This window comes from Agelaius phoeniceus, chromosome 3 (assembly GCF_051311805.1).
Source record: "Agelaius phoeniceus isolate bAgePho1 chromosome 3, bAgePho1.hap1, whole genome shotgun sequence".
NCBI lineage: Eukaryota > Metazoa > Chordata > Aves > Passeriformes > Icteridae > Agelaius > Agelaius phoeniceus.
Window position 1 is genome coordinate 89,830,892 of NC_135267.1, and position 26,831 is coordinate 89,857,722.

Consider the following 26,831-nt stretch of genomic DNA (forward strand, 5'->3'; position numbering starts at 1 on the left):
GTGATGCTGTGTTTTGGGAGTATCAGCTCCCTTGTCAAATCCACAGAAGCTACTGATATGGGCTGTAAATTAGTGTTGATTACAACATTAGTGTTGTTGATCTGCATTTCAAACTGAAGCTTTGCTGGTCATAATAAAAGGGAGGGAGACTTTGTTTTGCATGTAAGCAATTACAGCGTTCCAGAAGCTCTTTTTTATGACTTCAAAAACATACAAGGATAGCTAAAAATTAACATCTAATGCATTTATTGCATAGCAAAAATATAAATATATGTGCCATCTTTATTCCCTTATTTTATTTCTGTTTGTAAACTATGCTCATTGATGAATCTATTTTGTGTATTTCTGGCTAAATGTTGGCAGGACAGACAGAGATATATCTAGGAATGGACATGCAAGAAACAAGCTATACAGAGCTTTAAAAATATGTATGTTTGTGATCTTAGAAATAGGATGGTTTTGGTCAGAAAAACTTCACTCTGCAGACCATCAGGCCAAATAATATTTTTTCATGTTTCATTTTGTTGAGGGTAACATGTTCATAGTTTTCTACTGGTGCAGAAAAGAGAGACAATTTTTTAGGTTGTGTTTCGCTTAGAAAGATTTATGGAAATTACTTATTTAAAGAATTGTTTAAATGAAGGTGCACCTTAGCAAGATGGACTTTGGATTCTCTGTATGATTTTATAAATTTTTCTTTTATCCATGCAGTGGCTTTAGCATTTGCAAAATGCCAGTGTTGCATACTTCCATACTTTTCTAATAGCATCCTAAGGGAGCAAAGATCATCTCAGCAGCAAAAATTTTTAAAAAGGAGTGGAGGAAGGCATGAGGCCCAAGTTTGCTGTGTAATTTAGGTGTGTGCAACGTTCTTGCTGTATCCTGCAGAAACACCTTTGGTATTATTTCACTCAAACAGTACTTTGTGAAAATAATTCTTGAAGGAGCTTATAGCAATGAGCAAGTAGAATGTTCTCAATGGCACAGAGATTGACTGTTCATCATGCCTGATATATATTGCTTTGTCTAACAACTTGCCCCAGCAGACTTACAATTGTGTTCTCTCTGAAGACCCTCCCAGCTGCAAGGCCTGATTGACGGAATCTGTGGGCAGATGCACTTGCCAGACTCCAATAAAGATGGGGCCTTGGGAACATCTAAGGCAATTATTGACGGGCAGCAATCCACTAATCAGACAATTTCAAAATTAATCCCACAGTCCCTTACTGTATTAGCTTTCCTTCTTGTTTGTATTTATACAGCAAATTCATGACTTCAGTGAATACTCTCCCTTCCAGCCCAATTATGTATCTCTGAGGGTATTAAATTAAAAACAGAAGAAATATTGAAAGTGGCTTGCAATTAGTTTCTTTAAAAAGTGGTATGGCACTCACAGGCTGGGGTTCTTAATATGTTGCTTGATAATAAAAGTAAACAGGTTTTTTTTTTCTCATACAAGTAAAGTAAGTATTCCTAATATGCCTTGTTATAAAGCAGCCTGTATATAATGAGAGGGGGAAAAGGGTGATTTGATTTTGGAGTTTAATTATATCTTCGTGAAATTCTTCTACAGTAACTGACAAATCCACAGCGTCTCCAAATAACATAAATAGATTTTGGGTTGTGCATTTTGATTTATCTTTCCCTTGTTTTATTCTGATCACTTTATAATACAAAATTGCATTGCATGTGATTGTCATCTGCCTTTTAAATGAAGACTGATCCAAACAGAACATTTCTTTCTTGGGGAAATGGAGAACCATCTTCATGATGTAACTGTTCAAATGTGAGTCACTGCCTAGAGTCCTTAGTTGTGTACTGTGTATCTCATTCTTTTAAAATTTGGAAATTTTAAAATTTGAACCTGAATGTAGAATTTCCTATTTTTATTGAAAATGGGTGACCAAAGAGAGACATCACTTTAAAGGCATTATTTTGCATCTTTGCATTGCTGATTACTATTGGATTGAACAGTAGCAGCACTGTGCATTTCTGGGTTTCCCAAATGCAGCAGAAATTGTACAATATTTTGTTTTTTTCGTGATCAGTTTGCTTTCAAGTACAGAGGAATGAAAAAGAAACAGAATTAATCCATTGGAAGTCAGTGGGTGAACTCAGTGAACACGTGGGTTGGAGAGTTGGTGCTGCAGTGCTAACTGTAAAAAGAGTAGAAAGTATTTCCAAGTTGAGGAAGTCATGAGGCAGAGATTCTACTGAAGAGACTTAGGCTCAAACTCCTTCCTGGGTAACTTTGGTGGGTTCGGCCACTTTCTGTGTATCTCAAATTTCCATCTGTATGGAAATCTTCAAGATTTCCATCCTTGAATGAGTGCTGGGGAAAAAAAAAAGTTATGTGCAAGCTTTATTAAAATTATAGAATTAGTATAATTTTCAAGTAAAAATGATAAATCTTTAAGGGAAAGCAGCACTGGTTATCTTTGATCTTTTTGGTAATTTTATGTGGAGCTGATGAACATAAAGTTGCGAAGGTATAAGATCATCATCTACTTTGAACGATAATTTGAATGAACAGTATCCATTTTGGCCTGTTGTAATCAGTCACAAGTTTGAGTCGATTCATAGACATGGAGGACATGTGTGGCTAGAGTCATACCGCAGGTGAACTATTTTTGGATTACCTGAGTGATTTCTTGAACTCTCTTTCCAGAGCTATGCAGCTTTTTGTCATGGAAAATGGCTAAATTAAACAGCTTGTTTGGTTTCAAAGATTTAGACAAGAAGGCAAGGCTCAGGAGGCACACGGGTAAAAGTTTCTGTGCTTCTTTAATGCTTCAGTATTTAGCAATGTGCCTGTGATGATGCCAAGCTGCCTTTCCTTGTGCAGGCAAAACCGAGGATGGAGCTACTGGTAGGCCTTGTTTTATATTACTTTTATTTGATTTATTGCAGAAGTTGTTAACACCCCATAGTTCTTTGAATAAAATAAAACAAGAAAACCTATAAGGCTCAGCAGCAACATAAACCAGGGAGTCTTTCACCTTCATTATGAACTAATTCAGCTTTTGATTATCTGGGAATTAACACCTCCATATGTAACAAAAGATACATTCTGTGAGTAAGAAGTTCCATAAGGTAACAGCTCATGCAATTTGACATATTTCAATCTAACTCAAGAGGACAAAATGAAAAGTGGGAAACTAGCAAACAGAAAAAATTATCCAGGTTTCCACCCATTCTTCTGAAGACATTTCTTAAAATCTATCAATTCATCAAGTAGATTTCATATGAAATTATTAAAAAGTGCTTTAAAATTCACAGATCCTCTTAAGGAAGTAGTACTTGATGAATTCAGGTCGCCACTCAGTGATATTGGTGAAGCTTTGACCTTTAGTAAGGGGCTGAGTTTGGAGGTTTCTGAAATGCTTTCCCAACTAAATAATATTTTAGTGAATGAGGGCAGCTCTTAAATCCCTATCTGCCTACAGGGATCCTCCTTAGACATGGGTACAGTTCAATTTCTCTGCTTATGCTGCAGTTCAGCCAACTGATCATGCTCCTCTTTCTGGGCACTCCTTTGTCTTCATTTTATATGTGCAGGTGGATTCAGATCACGGGCTATACATACACCACCAGCTGGTGACAGCTTTTGGCCATGGTTGACCTGGGTTAAGTTAGAACTGATGACCAAAAAGTGAAACTTGACGTTACCCAAGCCTGAGGTTATTTGTTGCCCTTTAGGGATTGCTGGCTCTAAAGCAGCAGCAATTAGGTTTGTGTGGCACAATAAACAAAAATAGAAAGTGCATTCATATGGATAATGTAAAGATTAAAGCCCTTGCACTCTCAGCTGCATGCTGAATAGCTTGGGTTTTTATATGCTTTTAAACGGGAGGGCTGCGTAACATGACCCTCCAGTTGAAAGGATGCAGAATAGCTATACTCCCATCTGGATTATTACATTCAATTTAGGCCACATGAACTCCTGTGCTGAAGGTGTACATCTAAGAAAATGGTTGTGTATTGAGCGTGACTTGCATAAAAGAGCAAGTTGCACCTATTCGTTCTTGAAAACCATCTGCTTTTAGTTAAAATCACAGTTGGCTTGCCAGCCAGCTATGGGGGCCCCATCTTCTTCTCTGTATCACCCCACATTCACATGCTTAATATACTAGTAATTTTATTATGAAGCTGTGGTCAAGACTGTGGCTAAGGTTGCAACCAGGTTCTTTTATAAGCTCTGTTTTTTGTCTGCCCCACTAGAGCTTTCTCTAGGAAAATTGACTTGAAAATTGGCAACATTCACTCTGCACTTCATATCCATATATTTATATTCTCAGGCATGTTTAATTGTCATGCTCCCTGCTTTACTACTCTTTCAACTTCAATGTTAATTATTAGGCCCCACTTAAAATTAAGCCTTTCTTGGTGTCTTTTAATTATAATCAAACCCTAGGCAGTCAGGTTACTATGACCACTGTGTATAACACAATTCTCGGTTGTGGCCCTCAGTTGCCTTGTTATGGCTTATTTGTAGATTGGAAGCTCTTTGACTTTTTGTTGAATTTGTTTGAGTATGTTGAGGGTCCTTGTCTACAACTCAAGCCTTTTCCTACTACTGCCATTAAAATAAGTGGTAATATACATCCAAACAATTTATAGATGCAACCTGACTCCAGCTGAAGCTGGTGGCAGAATTTCCACCAACATCAGCAGGAATGGTGCAGCTGTGACTCTCCTGGAGATTGTGATTGTGGGTACTAACTAGCTCTACTATCTAAGCTAAACTAGTGAGGTTTTCCAAGTACTGTTTTCTTATAATTTTAAAAATTGCAATCACCATTTTTGGCAAGATATTGAAAGTCTACGCACTTGAGTGTCAGGAATATGTGTGTATCAGCATTGATCACTTATAATTGACAAAACTTTTTTTGGAAACAGTACTGAATCTGAAGTGTAATTTGAGTAGTTCCTTGTTTTCTGTTTTAATATACTTTTCTCATCGCGTTTAATATGAAAATCCAGCCTTGCTCAAAGGAGCTAAGTAGTGTTAAAGGATTTGCAAGCAGTTGACTTTGGCACCTTAGTGTGTGTTCCAAAGTGGATACAGGTTAAAGCAGGGTGACCAAGTCTCAATTTAAAATGCAGTACCTGTTGTTATTCCAGAGGAGGAGATTTTTCCTATTCAGTCTGGTCCAGTTTCATGCAATTCCTGAGTAATTATTTCTGATTACATATAGGAAAGCTGTTGAGAATCCTATATACAAAAGTGACTTAACATCCAGACCTCTAAATAAGTGACATGTTCACACAATACCCTCCATGTATGATTAATTATTTAAATTGAATCACGATCTTCTAAGTCCTCTACCTTTTTTTTTTTTCAAAGTTGTACCTAGATTCTATAAGTACTTAAACTCTGCAGTCAGAGAGGTTTAAAACTGATGGAAGAGCCAGAATTTTCTGCAGGAAACAAGTCATTTGATATTTTCAAAAGAGATTTGATGAAGCTCAAACATTGAAAACCAAAGGAAAAAAAAGTCTGCTGCTAGAAGAGACCCCATTAAAAATAGGACTAAGAGGGTGATGGTCACAGTGGTAAGGAGATATAAGTCTAAAAGCAAACGTGGAGTGTGGAGTGGGATTTGTTTTCATGCAAAGGCAGAATGGATAGACATGGATAGTCCTATGAATGTTAGTTGGTCTATAAACCTTATTTTGAAAAATAAGCAATTTTTTTTTAAAGCATGCAGAATTTTTGTCCTTTTCACTGACATATTTGATGTATTTGTTCTCCCTTTTGTGCAAATTTCTCAGACTTGCAGCGCATGAATAATTTGTGGAGTATCCTTGCCCCTAAAGTATAAATTCACATCCACTTGGGGAAAACATTGGCCCTTCTTCTAACAGAAAGAATGCAGTTCTACCATATGATAAAGAAGTTGTGTCTGAGAAGTCTTTGCAAAGTCAATTGTCTGGAAAACATAGCACTTGATCTGCCATTAGGACCTGTCAAAGCAGGATCTATCTTAGAGATTTTGGTGTCAGAGGAACCTACTGCAGACCTGAGACCACAGTAACTGCAGCTTCTAGATTTAAAAAGGTCATGGGATTATTAGTGATGCAGTGACAAACTGCACTTACCAGAGAAGTTTTGGAAGTGCTTGTGCTGCAGATGTAGCTGGATGATTCCAGAAATCTCTGTTGACCAAGGAATTGGAGGACTACATAGAAATGGTCTGTTCCAGCTAGAATTAGTACAGCCAAATAGCCAAAATCTCTGGAAATGCCTTTTTCAGGTATGGCGTCGTTCACTCTTCTAGTTTGAGAGAGAACATGAAGTAATACTGTATTGTTAGTAGCCTAGTGATTGAGCTGGTATACTTCCTGTCAAATTTTGCTTTGTTTTATTGAATGTGGGAAATCTTAACATGTTTTTTGACAGCAAAAGTCTCTGAAAACCAAGAATGTGGGATATCTTTATTGTATACCTACCACAGAGAGTTGTCACTACTCTATACACTGCAGAGAAGATTTGAGATAGACAAATCTCTTCAAAGATCAGGCTTTTTAGGAACCTGCACAGTGATATCTGCCTTGTTGGTTTATTTGTGTATATTGCAGTTGTAAACCTAGTGGTACATACATAAAAATTCATGTAACTTAGTATGGTGTTGTTTACTAACTTCATCCAATATATATCACTTTAAAAAATCACTCATATTATGTTTAAATGCTAATAAAATGAAATCCCTTAGCAGTCAAAGGAATTAGCCCATATATGAGTGAAATACCAAGGCAGGTCTTGTTATTTTTATGAAACTCTGAATAATATAAGTATCCAATTGATAAAATTTTATTAAAGCTGACAGCCCTTAAGTGATCTAAGTGGTAAATATTGAAATGAAGTTTCAACAACGCTGCAGTATCAAGGGAGGCCTAAGGCAGTAATAAGGATTAAACAATGATTTAATGTTGTTCCTTGGGGGTAGGGATTGTTGTTTTAATGGAGAGCAAAAGCTCACTTCCTTCTAAATAATTAAACTGTGATTTGAGAAATTGATCTAAGGTAGTTGTAGTGGTTTGTTAAGTCCGAAAGAGATAAATGAAGGCAAAGTGTCCTGGGGCAAGGGGAAGTCAGGGGAGAGTAGTGAAGAGATAGTTTTGCAGGATAGATTCATGACAAGTGTCCCTCGGGAAGGGGAAAGCTGGCAATGAGCATATTTTATCTTTTATTTGTAATGTAAACAGACTTGTGCTGCCTGAGGGTGGGTAATAGCTAATGAGCAGGGGGTTTCCGTGGGGTGCAGATTTTATTAGCACAGCTTATAAAAAATGGAGCTAAATTAAAAATGCAATGTCTTCTAGATAATCCGATAATCAGTGGTGCTACAGGGAGCACCTCCACCTAAGCAGAGCAAGTGTATTTGCATATGCATGTAACATTTCCAAACATTTTGTTCAGCAGTTTCTGCAAGCTGAATGGCTTTCTCATCTTCACAGCAGAAAACAGATTTCACATAATAGGGCTGAGTATTTTGGGCTATCTTAGGAATGTAGGAATGAAGGAATTTTGTAATGTGTTTCAAATCTGTCATTTGTATATAACCAGTGGGAGACTTGGCCAGAGACCTTCTCATCGTATATGCCTCTTGGGTGATGGTTACAAATGAGATGACAGCTAGGATGGTGGTAGAGAAGGGATAGAAGGGGGAAAAGGGAGAGAGAAAACTCTACCTAATTAGATAATTGCTTGAGGTAATTTCCTAGGGATTAATATGATACTCAACCCTGAATTGTTCTAGACAACTGATGCAGAGCTTCCAAAACTGTGGGATGTTTTCCAACCAACCACCCCTCTCAGTCTGTATGCACATAACACTTTAGACACACAAATACATTGAGTTAACACCCTAGAAAACATTGAAATTACCTCTCCTTACTGGAAAAGACTGTCTATGTTCAATCCAGGCCTTCAGGTGTAGATGCAGGAGGGGGGTATTGGGCAGGGTATGTCAGAATAATGTATTTAGGTATGTAGAAGGAGGAACAAGTTAATCATCAAGAGCCCCTGAGAACACATGCCACTGTCAAACTCTTGTGACTACCACTGCCAATGCCTCAATTTTTCTCAGCACCCAAGGCAAAGCTCAGAAGCCAAGTTGAGTACAGAACATGAATGGCAAAACTCTTCAGAACTTCAGTATTAAGATATCTATAGTTTTCAGTAGCAAGAAAGGATACTCCAAACACTTGCGGCTATCAGGAGCTTTGGGACATACTGAGTAAGGTCCACTGAAACAGGAAGAATTAATTAGAAATGTCCCTGCATATCTCACTCCAAACTGTAAGATCTGGGGCTAGTAGTGTTAAAGCTGAGGTTGCACAGTCAGAAATATGTCTTTGACCCACCTGCTCCTCTCTGTGCAATAAATTGAAGAATTGGAAGTGAAGTCAAACTATAAAAGCAGATAAGTGTGTACAAAACAATTTTTTCCAAGCGTGTTTTATGTTGTTCTATTTTGTATACACATTACTATAATAATAGGAAAGCTTCAGGACCACCTGGTGTACAATTGACTTCATTGTTCCCAGCTCCTCAGGCTAGGAGAGAGAAGAGATTGTACCATGATCAAACAATTCTTGTTTTTATTTACTGATGGCTCTCCATAAGTGCCAGGCAGGTTGCAGGTTCTGGTATACATAATTCCTTAGAGCACACCCCCCGATGCACTGCAGGGTGTGCTCCAGCTGTCTCAGTTTGGGTGCTTACCAATAGCTCTGACGACTGGAATCCACCATGTGTCTGTACTCACCCTCTGTCAGAAGGAAAGAAAATAGGATAGGAATGAAGATAGGATATTATGTTTTGGTACATTCATTTGTCAGATTGGATTTGGTTTTGCGTGTTGCTTTTTATTTCTGCTGGAGAACACAAGGCAGAAGAAATGTTTTGCACTTGGAGCCAGAAGATGGTAGAACTAAGTCAGGAAATAGGTTTATCTTTCCCATGGGAGTTCATTCCATTGGCTCAACCCATCACTAAGAAGACTTCTGTCTCCTGAGGAGGCAAACTGCCTTATGGAGACCTCCATTGTATGAGAGGAGGGATACACACCTGAGGTTTTTAGGAAATCCTTTGAGGAGATGAACAGGAAATCCCAAACACAATTCAAGTTCTGTGGAAGGCCAGGGCAGGGAGCTGGGGCAGGGCTGACATGCCCTGTAACTGATCTTAGTGAGGAGGTGTCATCATAGCATCAATGAGGTTGGAAGGCACCACTGGAGAATGTCTAGTGCAGTCTCCCTGCTCAGAGAAGTGACCTGTTGAGGCCATGTATTTTAGAGCATCAGCTGGAGTGTCCAGCTGCCTAAGTACTCCCTGTATAGGTATCTAGTCCATCCTTGAGGGAAGGATGGTGTAGTTCAATGGCATTTATCACCTGCTAGGATAAACTAACATGTTAATGATAAAAGCACTACTTCTTTGTTATTACATTTTGCTAGTATGTGAAATACCAGAGTATTTCCAAGGCATGGGACTAACTAAAATAAAATACTTTGAACTAGCTTCCTCTGCCCCCCATGGGTGAACACCTGTGACCAGATATTCACCACTGAGCTTATCCTAAGTATTGGGATTGTCAATGGTAGTGAATGGTAATAGTGCTTGAATAATAAACAAGACATGGTGGCTTGCTGTCTTGTAAGTTTGTGTTGTAGTTCAGCTGATTTTGAACAGGTAGAATTGGTCAAAAATGAATAAAAAAGGCATTTTACAATTAAAAAACTATATTCTGATCCTCTAGAGAGCCAAGACATCCATCTATTTCAGTTGACCAGATCTGTGCTGGGGTTAAATTTAGAAGTGTGTCTAAGGTGAAGCCCGAGATATCTTCTCTATGAAGACAATATTTTACATTTGATCTTCTGTAAGAATGCAATTCAAAATTTGGATATCACAAAATGGCATTCCACAATGTTTATTCAGGGAGAATATTGCTTTTAGATTATCAGGTGGTGCATATCAGTAATAGAAACATAAATTTTGGCTGATTATTTGCATACCAGAGTGTCCGTAGAGAGTTCCATTCCTGCCTTTGCCTTATGCTTCCTGAAGAACTATCATGCAAGTCACACATCTTTCCAGGCTTCCATTTGCCACATCTGCACCAGCAGTGCAGTTTCTTACTGCTTTTTTAATCTGACTACTTTCTTTAGATGATCTTCAGTGCAGCAAGTGCCCTGTTCTCTGCATCTGCAGTGGAGCCAGACTGAGACCTTGGAAAGGAATGTGAAGAGCTTTGTCACTGTTGGCTTAGAACACATTTTTGCCATGGTCAGATTTCTTACAGCAGTTTATTTTTGTGGCAAAAATTGCTATGTTTTGACTTCAATATAGCAAAATCTTCAACATGATGAAATGGCAAAAAATGTCACAGTTCATCATGCTACAAAGTATAAACAATCATCAAACAGGTGAAAAATACATTAAAGAAGAATAAAACTTCAAACAGGTTTTAAGTAGTTCACTTTTATGTTTTAATAGCTCTTTAGGAGCCTATAAATAAAAAGTCAATTGGATTTCAGACTTGTTTCCATAGTTATATTACACACAGGGAGTATTCAATAAAACAAATCTTTTATTTAGTTCCTGACAGGTAATTAAAATGTGCCTCTGCATTTTCTTGTCTGTTTCTGTAGGAACTAATATCAAAGATTTCTAGAGTTTACAAGTATTCACAAATATATTGCAACTTAATTTTATCTTTTGGTCTGAAAACCTGGTGCTAACTGGAAGTCTATAGTTAGTGGAAAGTTTGAATCCTGTTTGGCATTCTAAGTCTAACATTTCTTTTTTACTACAAAAATTTACTCGCAGCTTCAAAGATCCTGAGTCCTGTTTGCACATTTTTCAAAGTAATAGATGGTGGGCAAAGCCAAATATGTTGGAAAACAGCTACTAGAAGCAGAAAAAATTTGGAGCAAAAGAAGGAAGAAAAAAAAAGATTGTTAACATACCTGAAAATATTTGGGGGATGGGGAGAAGGTGCTCCCGAGGGCTAAAGTACTTTGAATTTTTTTTTAATTCTTAGTTGTCCATTAAATTGCTTTTATTTCAAGTGTCTGAGATTTTTCTAGGGACTGTTTCATAAAGAACCATTCAGTTCTTCAGTCTCTTCAATACACATACATACATATGCAACTGATAGAAGTTTTAGAAGACAGCACCTGAGAATGTCAAAAAAAAAAAAAAAAAAGCAGGAGAAAGACTTCTCTTTGCTGCTGACATGCTACCTGGATCAGTATGGCTAAATCAGAAACTTTCAGTCTTTGTGGTTTTACGGGATTGTATATGGTGGCACCATGGGGTTGGATTTCACAGCTGGGGATCATATAAAGAATAAGCTGCATTTTACCAGACTTACTTTTTTTCTTCTTTTTCTTTTTCTGTGTATCATTGTAGTCTCTTGGCCCTGCAATATTATAGTACCCACTATAGAATATGGTGACCAGTAGATCTACCAGAATCTGTATCAAAATGCCAAAATCACTCACACAGAAAACTACCTCTGTGCTATTGTGTATCTCCCAGACATGGAGGAAAATTGCATTGGGAAAGGCTTTATCAATTAAACTGATTAAGAATTAAGTTAATAATAATGATTTGCCATAGCCTGCCATGTGGTAACTTTGTGATGTATTTCTCACACCTGCCTTGTCCTTTTGGCTACAATTGCCTGACTACATGGATAACCAAATACCTTGCTCTTTGTGGATGCCAAACATTGGTTGTCCTCTCTACATTTATCTAAAACCATTGTAACTTTTCTTTGGTTAGGCATACTTAAGGAAATACACAAATCTGCATGTGTGTTGGATGGCTCTTCCTGTTAGCACCACTTGCATAAGGCTGTGCTATATCCCACAGTTCTGGTCCAGTTCAGTGCTGTTGGGGGATGTTTGATGGGCACAGAGGCTGGGGGCACTGGGGTCTTAAGATGTACTGCTGGATAAAATGGAGCTGGGAGAAATAGAGTTTCCTAACACACTATGGGAATGCTGTATGAAGAGGCTTTTGCCTTCCAGATGGCCATGTCTAAATGGAGGCAGCAGTATCCAAAGGGAGAGGATATCAACTTCTCAAGTGTTGCCAGCTTGGGCTGTTGACTGTTGCGGGTCTGTTGAGTAACATGACGAGCTATAGCGATCACTTTACACACAAATGCATCTCAGTCCCTTGCTGGGGCTTGACATAAGGCAACAGGCTTATGTTTTATGAGTATTAAAATGTCATAGCTTTAGTACTAACTTGTACAATTTCTGCTATAACTCCCCCACCCTCGCTTCTTCTTTTATGTTAGAGTTAGAAGAATGGTTACAATCTTTATTGTCCCTTAAAAATGAGCTCGGAGATGTTATTATAGAAGTGGGGTAATCTCAACAGAATGATAAGATTTGCAGTATTACTGATGGGCTCAGCTAAGCCAATAAAATTCTAGAAAAAAGGCCTAAGCTCCAGGAATTTGCAGGGATTTATGAGTTCTTGGCACAATTGGGAGTAACTGTTTCCATGAATGGCCATTTTATCAAAAATAAAAAATTAGAATTATGTAGCACAAAATGTTTGCTACAGTGGAAAAAGTCCTACTTTCTGGATTACTCTTGGCTCTATCTGTTGTCAGAGCTAATCACACTGAGCAGTTCATCTGTTTTACCATAATATTGTATTTACAGCATGCATAAATACAGCTCTTTTCATATTAAGCCTGATAGCTGCTTTAAACCTGTCTTTTATCTATCACTCTTACATTTCTAACCCACTTATTGCATTTGCAGATTCTGCAACAAATTTATGTGTTTTATAAACCTTACAGAATGCCTCGTGTACTGATTGATGGAAAATCAGTCGCTCAGTTGCCAGGAAATGATTGATTTTCCAACACAACTGCTCCAGCTGTGCTACAGATGCTATTTTTTCTCAGATATCATAAATGGTGTTGTAAGCTATTGAATATGATCCTTAATTGTAAGGATCTCTGAGAAATCAGTCATTTCAGTACTAAATGGCCATTTGGTCATTATCTTCAGCTATGTTTTGTGGTTTTGTCTAGTAAACCTGAAATTAGCTGTGCTGCTTGGAGGTTGCTTTGGTCTGCTTTGCAAGAAGCTGGTTTGAGATCTGTGACATAAGTAAATGCTTGTCACTAAAAATTACAGTTCATTACAAAATACTGTAGCCAATAGCATGTGCTGATGACAGCAAGCCTTTTTCCTGGAATGCATTTCAGATTCCAGTCTTTTATTTCAAACCTTACTCAGCTGTGTATGACTAATAAATAATAGAGGAAAGAATAACTCAACAGAAAATTTGCAGACCTTCTTTTGATCTGGGGAAGCAGACTTTGGTTGCTCAGCATTCTTTTAGATGACCTTCATAATCTAGTTGTAGGCCGTGATTTGGGTCTGCTATCCATTTCCACAGCAGCATAAAGTATTAAAGTCAAGCAATATCAATAATTCATACTCTTATGGCATCAGGGATATCAATGAGAGGGAACATTTGGATTTGCTAAAATTAAAAGTGCAATTCTGCTTAAGGTACCAGTGCAACCTTAAGGCTTTTAATGCTCATTATGAGAGAGGAAATTAAGCCAAGTTTCATGTTTCATGGAAAGAGGAGCTGTAGTTTGTAGGTGTCCTGTAATTTGTACATTAGCCTCCTATTCACAACAGGGTAATGTGTCTCCTTGCTAAAATAGACTTGTTGGCAGACTGGGTTCTTTTCCCTACTTTCCTCAAGAAAAGCACTTCTCGGTGCTTTCTCCCTGGTATGAAATCTGATTCTTCTTAAAAAGCCAGTTGCTGATATTGACAGCCTGGCTGGTTGCAAAACAGAGAGAACTGAAGCATGGCCTGGCTTCTACACCTGGTTTTGCCACTGCCTTGTGGGCAAACCCCTTTGGTGTTCTGCATTTAATTAAAAGTTTCTCAGAGGTGCTGTTCAGTGTCTAGTCCCAAGAGGCTCTGATTTCAGTGGGTCAAAGCATGGAAACAATATCAGTAGGAATCTAAAATGCAATTCATTCCATCTCCAGCTTCTAGAACATGATATTTTCCTTGGGGTTTTCCCTTTAGACAGTAATTTGATGTCTACTTTGTCTAGTCTTGTCTTCTAATAAATATATGTCTAAATGGTATAAAATGATAGATGATTTAATAGTCTGGTGGACTTCCATGCAATAACTTTTGGAATAGTCATTTATACTTGCCTTCTGTGTTAAGGCAATATCCTCATGCACACCCATTTCTTCAAAGCTGATATTCTTCCAAAACAGCAATAAAAAGCCTCCCCACTTTTTACTTGTAACTGATACCTTTCAAAGCCAGTCTACTAGAGACATTTTAGGATAAATTTACGCTTTCGTAATGTAAGCTTTCTTTTTCTACTGCCTTCTCCTTCAAGAGAAAAGGGTCACCTCTACTTTTCCTTTGGTAGCTTGCTCAGCTTTTCATCATCTTGCAATTTTAGATGCAGCTATAGGAGGAGTCCCAAACCAAATTCCCAGTGGAATTGCTAGTTTTTACTTAAGCAAGAATGTCCTTCTAACTTAAATATTTCCCTTTCTATATAGCTGGTACTGAGTGGCTCTGTCATTTTAGGTTTCTATTACCATCAAGTAGGCTGCAAGCTACTTGATGATAACAGAAGAAGTACTCACTGCACAGAAATTAGAAAAGATTGTTTACAGTTGCAGTTGTGTGATGATATCTGGGCAAACACTGAAAATAAAGATGAAGTGTGGCCTGGGTTGCTCTCATGTAAGTTTGTGCATGCTCATGTCAGGCATTCAACAGTAAGATTCACATTTTAAATTCAGGTTTGTTTCAGAAACATGGGTAAGCTGTAGGATAAGGCTATGAGCAGATGGCTTTGGCAGTTGAGTGTGAACAAACAGCCTGGTTCTTCTGGTGTGGAGGAGAACCCAGACAGAAGGGATGGCAGGACTTCCATTTAGTATTTAGTATTGATATTGCAAGGCAATAAGGTAAAGTGAGATCCTTTTCATTTCTGCATGTCCTGTTGGTACATGAAAGAAATTGCAAACAGCAGATGAGAATATCTCAGGGCTACTTTGATGTCTTCAGTGAATGCTGTGGATTAGCTTTGGTTACTTAGGGAAAAGGAGGTTTTCAAAAGAAGAACTTTGTTTTCCTGAGGCTGTGATTCATTTTTGCCCCCATTGTTACACTTCCCTGAACCTCTCTGTGTTTTGCTGTGAGTGAGGACTTGGAGAACTGACCCTTAGGTTGTTTTGGTTTGCTCTTGGTAGAAGTGCTGCTTTTGCTTTTTGGAGGAGGTTGCAAAGAGCTGTTTCCTGGCAATAGAAATAGTTTTCACTGTGATCTCCTGATCCACAGGTATGTGTGAGAGACAGGTCATCCTACAACTTGACTTCAACTCCCATATCAAGTCTGGAATTTTATTATGCCAATGTCTGGTAAGTGACATAGCGTTCTACTTTCAATGGAGCTCCATCAGCCTTTGGCTCTGGGGTGCATGTGGCATTCTTAATACTTCTGAGATATGTCTCATCTTCTTTTAAAATTTTATGTATTACAACATTCTTGGATTTTTTTTTGTAATCTTTTTGTATTCTTTGCTATCTATTTCCAGCTGCCAAGTAATGAGGCTATCATAATGGTAAGGATATCCCAGTACAGCTTTTGCTATAAACTGTGGAAAGGAAGCCCTTGCTATTCCTCCTGAATGCTGCTTACTAGACCAAGACTTGCTTTGATACCTTGCTTAGCTATGTAAGTCATTACTCAGTACTCTTTGTCCTCTGCTTAGAAATTTCCAAATTGCCATCTTCCTTTTCTTGATCATATATAATGCATCTAGTTCCTTACCTGAGTTAAATTGTTAAAAAGACTTTGTTTTCCCCCATTTCTTTAGACAATTCAGATCACATTGTGTGAAAGACCTACAACTACCCTCATTTACCACCACACTAACTTTGTGTTGAACTTTTTAAGCATCAAAGTGATTCTGAAAATAAATGTCCCATACCTCATGAAAGAACTTAAACTTCGACTGTGTTCCTTTTATTTAAAAAAGGGTTTCACTTTCTTCTTTTAAATTAAACTGCAAATTACAGACATGTCATAGTGTTCTCCCTTTTCCCCCACACCAGACTAAGCAGAGGATTCAAGCTACCTCCAGCTCCCACCCCCCTCCTACTCCTTTTGGGATTTGTGACATTGGAGATATGTGGTGACTGCTGAGGAAATTGCCCTAAGTGATATTGGAGTAATTCCCCTTCATTTTAGTAATAAAGGTTGCATATGTTTTATGAGAATAGCACCCCTGCAGTACAGAGAGCTACTGTGATCCATCACTTTAAATCAAGAAATCATTTGACACGTTTATTTCCTGAACAGGAAGTGTTCTGTCAGATCAGCTGGAAACCCTGAAATTTGTACATGTTAAGATGAAAGTCAAAATAGCAGATGCTGTTATTTTACTGGTCTGGTTCCGTTTTCCTAGGAAGGCCACTCTACCATTGGGATGCTGAAGAAGTATCTATTTCTTTCCTTTCAGAATGTATATGTCTGAAGAAATTTATTAAAATAGGCATAGGGATTGCAGTTAGTAATTTTTAGAGGACTGCTTATCTGATCATTATGTGGTAAAATCTGATCCAAAATAGAAATATACTTCGAATGTGTCATATATAAAAGTGGTCTTGTCAGAAAAAAAAAGAAGTGAGAAAATTTCCCATGTTATTTTAAGGAGATAGTTATAAAGTATATTTTGCAAATTTAATGCAGATTGTAGTTGACTCATAACTGTATACTCAGCAAGACCAAAACTGGACACCTTGAAAAGCACTGGTAAGCAGGGAGATGGCAAGGATGGCCAATTGCACTTATCTTGAAGGCATCAATTGCTCAAGAACCTTTCTGTTTAGATTGTGGGCATCAAAGGGGCTTCCAGCCTGACTGTTAGTTGTGTATGTGTAAGAACTGACTGAGTATTCTCTGGTTAGTCAACTGCAGCTTAAACATTACTGATATAAAACCTACGCTGGAGATGTGTGAGCCTTGCATGCCAGCTGTGTTTTTATTGGCCGTCTGCAACTTCAAAGGCTTTCCTGCTCTAAAGCCCAGGCAGGTACCCTGGGCTGCCCTCAGACCTGCGTTTCTTGGCTTATTGATTCTCAACATGGCTTTACCTATAAGCCAAGCTATTTGTTTTCAGAGAGCAATATCCTGAAAATATGTTCTTATTAAGCTGCTTAAAATTTTAAAAATTTTTATGTCATTAATAAATATGTGTTGCTGTTTTCCCCCCTCTTTGACTTCTGTTATGTCACCTGTCAGAGAGATCTGTGTAAGTAACAGATGCCTGAAGTATTTTGACAGGGTGTTTGTTTCTGTTTCCAGCATAAAACTCATGTGATGACAAGCAGACAGTAAAAGAGATTTGCCCCAAATGTGCTAGAGCCCACTTTTCCTCTTCCCTCTCCCAGCTGAAAATTAGCTTTACTGTTATTACTTTGGCACGTGCCTTGCTTAAAAAAAATCCCCGCCCTGGCTAGGTGAAGGGGATCCTGGTCTTCCCTCTTTTTGAACAGGTGTTCTTTGGGAAGATTCTTTGTGTGGTCAGGAGGAAATGTAAGTATCTCTAGGAGTATTGTTGAATGCATGAAGTCCGTCAGTCATCTTGAACACACAACTGTCAAACCTCCTGAACAGCTGAGAAGAAAGCCCTGAAATATCTGTGATGCTCCTTAAAGTCAAGTACAGCAGGTATGTCTTGAAATGAATTTGAAAAGTTCACCTTCAGTTTTCTGTGCGTATCAAAAGCAAAGATATTGAAGCATAACAGTGCCTAAATTTGCCCTAGCTTGTTTTTGGTGTCAGATATTCAATAGAATGAGCCAGTTATTTCAGACAACAGCACTGAATTTTAGTACTTAAGTTATCTGATAATTAGATAAATCTAACATTCTGCTGGTATGGTTTGTGAAGTAAGCCAGGTTGAATACCATGTAAGAGGAACTCACTGATTTTTTTCATTTAGAAATATGTGTCATTTATCTTTATAGTATCTTTGCCTGCAGTACCAACATTTCAGCGAATCTCCCTATGGTCAGCAGTACCTCACAATCAGGCTTTATAAATTCAGTCATACCTGTCTGTGTATCTGCAGCACTTTGGAGCCTTGTAACTTGTTCATACCATACAGTGGAACAGGGTTTAGAGATGTTCCAAAGAACATCTCTCATCAGGAACCAGATGGAAAATTACCCCATGTGTCTCAATTAAATAATCCATCCATTTTCATGCAGAAAGATGGCTGTTGTCATATGGTATTAGTCCCAGCATTTTCCTACAGTCCTGTGGATGTGCCCATATGGGCAGGTGGTATCTGAAACATTCCACTGAATAGTTCTGCCCCTCAGACTACAACTCTCTGTACTAAGGCCTGTCCCTTTTTACACCAAAGCAGCAGCTAGTCAGATGGGGTCCTGAGCTGGGGTGAGGGCTTTGGATACTCTTATAAAATGGGGTAGTAAAGATCTGGTTGTTGAAACTGAAAAATACATTAAGCATCCAACTGAATTTCCTCATTGTTCCTTATTCTTACTAATAAAAACTTGGCAAAGCAGCAGTGTATCTGCTTTTCTGAAGTTTTTGTCCTAAAGTCTGGGGATTAAAGTATAAGCAATGAAGGTTTGTATGAGTACAAAGAACATCTTTGCTCCATGTTTTCAGATGAACTGTCCCCTGCCTGATTAAGTGTCAGGACTGTAGCTGGACTGCAAGATGCTGAAATTCATTTCTGCCCCAATATGTTTAATGTTCATTTTCAGCCATAAGCCTGCAGATAAAATCAGTTCAAAATCTGTAAGTCAACATGGCAGAGAGATTTCAGGGCAGCCTACCTGTCTGGACATTAGTGGAGGAAAAGCCCTTTGAAGTCACAGACGGCCAATAAAAATGCAGCTGGCATTCAAATCTTAAACGACTCCAGCACTGAGCTTTTACATTGCTGGTGCTTCAGTGAAGGCTGAAAACTTTCAGAAAGTGCCTTTGGACACTGGTCCACAGTAAGCTTGTGTACCCTCCAGTATGACCAAACTTCATCACCTGTGTTTTCTTGCCAATAAAAACAATTTGTGGAAAGCTCTATGCTGCTGCTTGCCCAGGGACAAGCATGGCAATATCCTGCATGTCCTGCATGGTCTCCTGTCTGCAGGACAGGACACCAGATGAAGAGCTCCAGAAGGTCTGTTTGTGCCAAGGCTGGGCAGTCACCCAGGAAGGGAAGAGTGAAATTTCTGCTGATGTCTCAGAAGTGGGGTCAAGCATTTCACAGGCTGATACAAGTGAGTATTTTAGAATCACAGAACCTTAGAATAATTTAGGTTGCAAAAGACCTCAAAGATCACAAAGTCCAGCCATTAACCTGGCACTGCTAAATCCACCCCTGAACAGTGTTCCTAGGTGCCACACCTACACAGCTTTTTCTTTCTTTCCCATTTGCAAATTTCCTGACCTTTCCCCCTCTGCAGGGTGGCTCTGTGGAGGCTGCTTGGCACAAAAAGTCAGGAGGGAGCTGAGCTCCACTTCCCTTGGCCTGCAGGGGGAACTGGAAGAGCTGGTATGCTGATGTCTCTGTTTTGACCCCTTGGTGGATGCAAATTCTTTCCAGAGCCTTGTACAGCTTCTATCAAAACAATGCAGGGGTTTCTGAGCTTTCTGGCACAACTGGAATGCAAAGACGGATGAATTAAGCTGGTATGGCTGGCTGTCAAACAAAATTCAGAATAGTCCGCCAGGTTTCTGAGTTATCCATGTTTATTGGTTCTTGAAAGTGATAGAATTAACACAGACACATTAGATACCTGTAAGAACTTTAGTAATTTTACCTCTCTATTTGATAGTATGTAAAGTGTCTTTTCCTAACCCTGGATGGACTTTAAATACTGTGTTTCTGTCTTATGAAGATATTTCAGGAAATCCCAAGTAGCCTTCTTTTTCCTGTGGACAGGTTTAAGGGTGGAAGATGAGGGCAGTGGGGAAGAGTGGGGACATAAAGCTGTTCTTTTGTTGTAACAGGATCATGGTATGGAAATGGTTGACAACCGCTGCAATTGGATTTTACAGGGAAATTCAAACTATCACACTGAAAAAACCCCAGTTTTGCATTTACAAGTCCTGAAATAGCATGTCATGAGTGTAAGCACTGAGCATTGCCTGTGCTTGGCCTTAGGTTAAGCTAATTTGGAGGAATGATAGATAGAATTTTATTGCTGACATTTGGTTTGTTTGGGGTTTTTTTTTTTGATGACAGCTGTTAGCAGCTGCTTCATGGTTTGGAGGGTTAGAAGCAGCCTGAGCAGAGCTAGACCTGTGAGCAGAGTTCAGGTAGAGCAGGAGTCAAAGATGGACGAGGCTGTACCATTTTCTCTCTGAGGAGCCCCATATGTGGGTGAGTGAGCAGTGTAGTCAGTTTACTTGAGCAACCCTGCCCATGCCAGGGGGTTTGGAATGAGATGATCTCTAAGATCCCTTCCAACACAAACCATTCTATGACTTCCAGTTAATTTATGCTTTTATCCAACTATAGAGCACATAATAAAAAAAAAAAACCACCCAAAAAAAACCTCCTTAAAAATGTTTGCAGATGTTCTCCTCTGGCTTTTTTTCTTTCCAATTGCAAACTTCCTGTGTTTCCCATGTAGTTCAGAGTTCTTTCTTTGAGAAAGGAAGTAGATTTGAAATGTTTTAGCTACTTCTGCACCTCACAAATAAATTCAGCTTCAGCTGAGCACAGTTCTTGTGGGGAAAATCTCTTCACACTATGTTAAAACCTCACCTGATACTATTCTAGTTTTGAGTAGTCTGAAGAAATTATAGAAGAAAAATTGAGCATTGCTAATTAGAAATGGTATGTTTTGCTAGCCTGGTAAAACCTTGCTATTCTAAATAAATGCATCAAGCATTGGATTAGGAGTGTAGAAAAGCATACATGTTCAAATCTTAAACACATCATAATTTTAAGTGTCCGCAAGTGTTTAAAAAGTGTTGGTAGGAATGAGCGCATGTATCCATTCACTAGTTAAATATCATAACCTGTTTCTTTTCTAAACACTTGCACAAGGGAACAGAACACATTTGAGATGTTAAACACATTGACATGTTTACAATGTGTTGCAGGAGAGTGTTTAACTTCTTGTGCTCCAAAGCTAAACACTTCGGAATTAGAGGGTTTGCTAATTCTGCTTTTATTCAATGTGACTATCGCTTACTGACACTTATTGGATAAAGTTTGAATGGATTCAGAGGAGATTAAAAAAGTTAATCGAGAAGGAGGAGAGTTTTGGCTTTGGAACCATAAGATAAAAATATGTGATGAATAGTTTGCAGTGTTGTGTGGTTCATGCATATGTTCCAGTGAGCAAATAATTTTAAAAAAAATTGACCTGAGATTTATGCACTGTCCCATATCTGGTTCATGTAAATACTAGGACTGATCATTAGTTCAAATTAGAGGTCAAATTAGAATTCATTTACAAGGTGCATTAAAAATAAGCCTTAGAAAATAAGGTCAAATCTTAAGTAAAACACTATCTCATTGGCCTCTGAGATCATGAAACTAACTGTAGGATTCCTGGGTCACTAGAGTTGTCACAACTGTGAGGGCAGGGTGGGGAAGGGGACACTCCTAACCTCTTCAGGTGGCACCTCAAAGTACACTATTCTGACCTGTTTTCCTGTTTTGTTGACCCAGATGTGAGACTTTATGTTGTGTAACTTCCAGTTACAGTGGAATCAAAGAGAGGTGAATCTGATTTGCATGGAAGTTGCTGGGAGACACCAGATGAAGCCCTTTTGGTGATGAAGATGCTCTCTGCCCTTCCTGATGTGAGCTTTCTGGAGCTCAGTGTGATGCTGGGCAGGAGCAGCAGCTGCAGATTGGTGACTTGTCAGACATCACACACAGGCCAGGGTGTTCAGTAACACTGCAGGGCATGGCATGGTTACCTGCACTGAATCCAGGTGTAAAATGAACTAAAAAAAAACCTGAGTGAAAGCATGGAGTTCTTTAAATGAATCAGAAATGGGACCTCTCCAGAAATGCAGAGTGTAGCTGAAGCAGCTTAAACAGCAGTTTGCTGGAGCTTTAGGCAACAGGAGCCCTGGTGAGGGAAAGCAATTAGAAGATAACCTTACTGCTGACTTCCTTTCTCATCCTCTTCATGGATTTAATGTAGCTTGGGCAGGGAGGGCTAACTACTGCTCTGTATAGCACACATTTGGGAAGTGCTGCATTCCACAGGACCCCTCCTCCCAATTGGAATGATGTATTTGAAATGGAGATTATGAAAACGAAAGTGAAAAATCTGTGTAACTGATGTAAGGTTAAAAGCTACATTTGGGAATCTAAGCCTACATTTAAACTGATGATGGATGCTCTCACATGAGGGGTCCATCCAGCTGTAATGCCTGGTTTTCTTCCTATAGATGTAGTGTGAATTCTTGGTAAGACACAAGGTAACTCATGGTCTAATAGAAAAAGTCAGGATTATATAGGATATCTGAGGTTAAAAGCTGGATTCAAAGGCAACAGAAAACAATGGATATCGGAATAAGCATAGCATGGTGAGTGGTTGATGACCAAATACTTAAAATTCCAAATGTCCTTCTCATAGGAGCTGCAAGCAGTGTTGCAGCAAGAAAAGGACTTTCATCTGAGAGTAAACGAACATTTAAAATTCTGAGTTGGATACAGGTGCATGAGGTAATACCACACTTGTGTAAGACCAGAAAAAAGCAGCATAACTTTGGGTTAAGAGGAAAGCTAATCTCAATGGCAGTCTTCAGAAAATGAAAACTAGAAGTAAGTAATAACTTGGAAAACAGCAATTTGTAAAAAGAGAGGCAGGGAAATACATTAGTTATTGCAAGTGTGTCTCAGCTTTTGTATCATGGAGGGAATGCCATCAGTGCAATGGTCAGGAATATAATTTTCTCTAATAAAATTGGAGACTAGGTGTATATGAGCCACTAAATAAAACAAAGCATTGGTCAAAGTAGTCAAAGTGCTCATGTAGCTGATGCTTGCACACACAAATTTCTGTCATTTCTCTCCTTCATGGAAATGTGGGGGTTCTTTTGAGCCACACAGGTATTATTTGCACACTGAATAATAAATCAGGGAGAGTTTTTGTGTTACAGAAGACTTGTACTAAATGATTCACATGTATATATGTGAGTATCTGCCATTTCTAGTTCAACTTCAAGTTAAATTAGGACTGATATTGCACCTGCAGAAGATGGGACTTAGAGCCTGAAGGTAAGAATTTTGTTACAGGAAAATATGTAGGAAAAAAACAAATGAAGGTAATTTAAGGATTGGGAAACCTCAGAGAAAGGCCAAAAATGTCTTTTACTCGCCTCAAATAAGAGTCACTGAGGAAGTCATTGAGGCCTATCTCTGGTGTTAGAAATATAAACCAACTGGAGTGGCCTGTGTTGATGGTGTAGGGAAAACTGGCTCCTGAAGAAAAGTAGGTGGTTTTGTTTGCCTTTGCTAAGAGAAGCTACATGTGTTCTAGAATATAACTCTGATGTGATGGCTTTACTACTGGCTGTACCTGAGCTGTGTGCTTTGATTGCATTTTCATTACATACAGAAGGTATAACACGACCTGACTGATCCCTAAAGCACGAGTGCTCCACATTATCATGGACCAGTCTCCAGACTGGTACAAATAAGTGCTAGCACAGTGAAGCTCCTACTGAAAAGGATTCCAGGGTCAGACTCTGGCAGGTCCTTAGCAGAGCAGAAGGGCAGAGTGGTGCTTGTGAAGGATGGGTTGCCTACACTGACATAGGACAGTTGCCTTCACTGACATGAAGTATCAGAAGCAAGTGATGGTGCCACCAGATGTTTGCCAGATGTATGGAGAGTCAATGTGACAAAGCAAAAACTAGTGATCCAAGACCCCTGAATCAACACGTCTCTTTTGAACAGAGATTCCCACTATATTCACCGTAGTGACAGTAGGCAGTGGTGCTGCTTTCAGTTGACACATTTAGCAGCAGGGAATAAGCTAACGCACTTCCTAGCGCCAAGGAGGAGAAAAGCAAGGACAAGTGGAAAAGGATGAGGCAGCCTGACCCAGGCAGCTGATGCACACCAATTTTACAAGGAGGATGGTGTATATGTTGTTTGGGTGCGTTGTGTGTTTGCCCTGTGACCAGCAACAGGAATTCAACCATGGGATGGAAAAAACCTTGCGCAGACTCCTGGGCTCACACTGTTTACTGAGCAGCTTGATGTTTATGTTTTGGGGAAAGCAGTGAAAACAAAAACCTCACACTTACCTGGCACAGCCTGCTACTGCTTCTTGCATCTTGTGACTTTCAGAGGCTCGTTCTGTTTTCTCCTTTTCTGAGAACTCTTTCTGCAGAAGGCAGATCAGGAGGGATTCATATTTGGTGAGCCTTGGGTCATTGAGTTTTAGGTCAATTCAATATTTAACTACAGTGTCCTTTGGTTAGTGGCAGTGCCCAGCTAGCCCTACTCTCTCTGGAGCCAGTCTGATCTGAATATTTTCTTTCTCAAGAGAAAGACTGGAACAGTGTTGGTCAGGCTTCACCTATTTAGCCTGTAAGAGGTTGCCTTGGGTTTGTGAGAGGATGCTGAAACCTGTCCCTGGGTGGTTGGCAGCTCGTAGTAACTGTGACATGCTGTCAAAGGTTTTGGTATTACCAGAAACCCTACATTTTTTCTTCATGCTCTTTTTAGGTATTTCTGCTGGCACAGAATTGATAACAGGTGCAAATCAATGTAAAGAAGCATATGGGAAATTCTTGGTTCAGTGGAAGATTTTCTGGTATGAAATGTGTAAGTGACACTGCTAATTAAGATGTTACTTTCATCTCCTGTACTGTTTGCCTGTATAATGAGTTTGAAGGAAACTTTAGCATCTAAGCATATGGGTGTAAGCTTGGGAAGCAAAAGGTTATGTGTAGCAATACAGAACAATGTGGATGATGTTTAAAGCCAGTGGGGATGACAGACTTGCTAGTAGTCAGCAGGATTCACTTCCGAGGAAGCAAAGGAGTTGTGATATTTTTTTCTTTGCCTCAGCAAAATTAAAGCAGTAGAAATGCATTACAAGAATCATTAACTTCCTGAGTTTCATGATTTTCCTGAACCTGCATGTGATCTTTCTATGGAGAAGGGCATTTGTGTGAGTGAAGAAGGGAATGGAAAGGAGTAAGACAACTCGAAGTTAATTCCTTACAGCTATGTGAGGAGTCAGCCAAAAGATTGTATTTCCCCTCAAGACCATAAGGCTAGATCTACAGGGAGTCATAAGACAGGTCCTGTTTATCTAATTTTTCATTTTATAAATGTGAGTTATTACCAGTTACTATCTATTCGTCTTTAACATAATTTGTTTTCTATATATTTTTACTTATTTACCTCTGATTTACTGTTCACTTGATGGTAAGGTTTGGGGTCTTTTTGGTTGAAGTTGTTCCCTCTCTAAAATGAATCATGGCTCTTAGGACTCTTAGTAAGCTCTGCTAAAGCAGTCTCAAGTTCCTTTAGTCTTGGATTTAAATGGAACTGAGACTGGACTCACCTATGGCTCTCTCTGTTTGCCCTCATGATTGTTGGATTTCTGAGCACAGAAGTGGCAGGATTTCCAATCATTGCCCATTCACAAGGGATGAGAGAGAAGTAGAAAAGGATGAAGCAGGATATGAAGGGGAGACATAGGAAACCTGAGCTCACTTCCTTGCTCTGCATCAGGCATCCTATGATGTGTGGGCAAGTAACATTTTCCCTCTCTGTCTTCCTTCCTGCAGGATGGAAGGATAACACTGCTGTGTTGCCTCCAGAGAAGTACTGGAAGAATAAACTTTGAACAGCCATGAAATGCTTTGAAGACACTATGGTGGAGAACAGGTAAATAAAACATCTACAGGAGACATTTCTATGCTCTTTGTGCTTCTGTGCACAAAAATCAGAAGTCCTTTGACCCTGGGGGCTGTGCATGGAGGCAACAGATGTGAGTTTCATTATCTCCTTCATTCTGTGGTCTCTGCAGGTACCTTGTCTTTGGAGGCTGTCCTTTGTGGCTGGTTACCATTTTCCCCTGAAAGTTTCTGACTTGTGTCTTCATGATGGCTGCAAGCTGTTTGCTTTTCCCCTCCCTGTATAGTTCTGTGTTCCATTTCTGTTTTCCTAAAGCCACCTTTTTCAGGCTCTTTATTTTCTTCATGTCTCTGGCATAATTGTTTTTCACCCAGCTGCTGATCCTCTCCCATGTGTTGCTTTTGAAAGGGACAGAGCATGGTCTGTTTATGCACTGGCTACCACTTGCTGCCTGGAGGAACAGCTCTGCTGCAGTTCTGGGGCTGTTTCACAGCAGAGCTGTCCCTGGTGTGAGATGCTGCCTCTCCTGACTCGTGTGTGTGCAGACAGGCACTGCTTCCAGAGCTGCACACAAGCCAAGAGTTAACCATGTTGGCTCTCTGGGCCAGAGACACTGAATGTTAGCAGCATCTTCTCCACAGGTAGAGTGTGATGGACTGATCTTGGGCCAGAAAAACTTTCTGGTGTAACAGGGGGAACAGTTAAGTTGAGGTAAGTTCATAGCTCCCATTCACTGTGCAGTTCCCCAAATATGTCTCAGCACAGCTGTGGCTGTGCATTACAGCCCTGTGCAGATAAAGCCTGGTTATGAAACCCCAGAGCATTAGAGGATAGATAGCCACCTTCACTTTTGTCACCTCCTTGATCACTTTTTACCCATGCACATTACTTGGGCATT

General features: G+C 39.3%; 1 long non-coding RNA gene across 1 annotated transcript in view; it reads left to right on the forward strand.

The window, feature by feature from the left end:
- Positions 1 to 26,831, forward strand: part of LOC143693733 (uncharacterized) — a 30,592-nt gene that overhangs the window by 794 nt on the left and 2,967 nt on the right. The window contains exons 2-5 of the long non-coding RNA XR_013181675.1: positions 15,382 to 15,461; positions 15,638 to 15,777; positions 19,229 to 19,358; positions 25,864 to 25,963. This is a non-coding gene — a long non-coding RNA (uncharacterized LOC143693733). The remainder of the gene's footprint in view (positions 1 to 15,381; positions 15,462 to 15,637; positions 15,778 to 19,228; positions 19,359 to 25,863; positions 25,964 to 26,831) is intronic.